At 42.6% G+C, this 2,016-nt stretch overlaps 1 long non-coding RNA gene across 1 annotated transcript; it reads left to right on the top strand.

The window, feature by feature from the left end:
- Positions 1-1,251: 1,251 nt before the first annotated feature.
- LOC134009658 (uncharacterized) lies at positions 1,252-1,793 on the top strand. The gene is made up of 3 exons (XR_009928261.1): positions 1,252-1,386; positions 1,523-1,631; positions 1,764-1,793. It is a non-coding gene; the product is annotated as an uncharacterized LOC134009658 (long non-coding RNA).
- Positions 1,794-2,016: the final 223 nt, after the last annotated feature.

Here is a 2,016-nt window from a genome sequence, read left to right as displayed (position 1 = left end):
TAGACTCATATCTCGCCCAAGAAATAGGTTTATTTTGTTGCACCCAACTCACCCGAGTGTGTCATGTCATGCCAGACACTGCCAATCTAGTGCATACATGGATGACTGTATTCATTTCTTTTTTACATAGAAAATTCACTTGAATGGTTATCTGACACATTTCTCCAAATTGTGTTCATCTTCCAGAAACATACACAATTTCTGCACATGATGTCAATTGTTCTGATACAGATACACTCCTTTCCCGTCAGGAAATGGTGACGTGTCAACAGGTGTCACTGCAACTCACAGAATGACCCCATCGAACCATCATTGCTAGTCCACAACACATCCACAAAAGGTCATAAGTACTTTTGTAATGCAGCTCTTGCAGGTGGATACTGCAACCTTGGATGGTGGACACAAAGGTTACATCGACCCCATGACATGCACACCCAATGGATTGATCCACTGACAAACCAAAATATTTTCAATGTAGACCCAAATGACTTTGTTGTGCTAGGCTCCCTTATTTTGCTGCCCTTTTGCCAACAGTGGAAATGCATGAGCATTGGCGAGGACTATCAATAGTGTAATCCTGTTGTCTGGCCCATAGCCTTGTCCCTCGATTTTACATCAATTGAAGGTGTGATGTACTTGACTTGGCCAATCGTTGTGTTGGAGAGGTCAGTGCTGTTGATATGGCAAAGCCAACGAACAAACAGCTGCTTAGTTTTTGATGTCAAACATAAGCAGTATCGGTGTCAAAAACAAATATTGTTAGCCATGCAGATGTGCTTACGTTATATGTTTGGGCCAAAAACGTGTACATCAATACCGTAGCCCATATAATTGTTGCGTAATTAATGATATTGCGACGAAGCAAACGCCAGGCCACTCCAGGTGTGACGTTATTAGTTGATTGCACTCAACGATGCACCTTGATTGAACAGTTTGCCTTTCAAGATCAAATATCTACTGATTGCTAATGTTTTGGATATCAACCAAGGATAGCAGTTCGTTGTACGCCTAACGAATTCCTTTCGAATGGATTTATTCTCGACACAAAAATCAAGAGATAACAATTTCTTGACTACGAGTTTGCAAGGGGCGGGGGGGTTAAGCAAAATCTCATCAGCATCAGTTGCTCTGTTAGCCGGCCATCATGTGGCTTGATAAGGAAATGCAGGTGTGTGAGAGCATCCCATCTTGGATTCTCTGTTTCGCGCACTCTCCCGCTTCTCCCCTGCGCTCCGCGAGCCGCTCGCTCTCCAGCCATCGTCTTGGAGTGTGTGGTACAATTTTAACAGCAGCAGCGCTCGGTTTCTAAGGAAAGCTCAGCTCTCACTTTTCTGTTCGCCTTACTACCGTTCCCATTGTCTCTGACGACAACGAGAAAGGGAGCAGGTATACCACTCTTCTCGCCGTCAATTAAGATTTTTTTGTTGTTGCTCCACACAGATTGTAATTTAATCACTTTTTTGAGGGAGACCCGATTTTAACGGAATTTGTTGTGGCTGTTTGGTGTCTTTTTGTCTTTCAGTTCAACTGGGGCCTGTATTTGGAATAAGAAAGCATTGCTGTTTTCCGGCTAGAGAGAAGAAAGACAGGACTCCTCTGGATTTCCCAAGGAATTTGATCTGGACGCATTGGTAAGTGGACATTTATGTCGCATATAAAATTAGGTCATATAAGCAATAGTGACTTGCTATCAGTTGTTATCAGCTGTTAATTTGAACGAGTGTTTATTAGCCTACTTATCATTTTCTTTTTTTAAATTGCAGTCACCGAGAAATCGACTACCGGGGTATATAGTAAGTAGCATTTAGTCTTCTACTCGCGTTGTTTTATGTGACATACACTTGGTTTGATCCCTTAACAGGGATTGAGAAGTGAATTGGAGTTCTGTTTGCTATGTTTTTTAAGTTAGGTGTCAAAGACGTGCCATGTGTGGGTGCAGAAGGCGCAGAATGTTTCCATGTTATGGACGTGCACTAATTTAAGGCGGACACTTGTGCACGGGTCCTGAATTTACGT

This window comes from Osmerus eperlanus, chromosome 23, assembly GCF_963692335.1.
Source record: "Osmerus eperlanus chromosome 23, fOsmEpe2.1, whole genome shotgun sequence".
Lineage (NCBI taxonomy): Eukaryota > Metazoa > Chordata > Actinopteri > Osmeriformes > Osmeridae > Osmerus > Osmerus eperlanus.
Note: the sequence above shows the minus strand (reverse complement) of the source record. Positions and strands in the feature narration are given on the sequence as shown.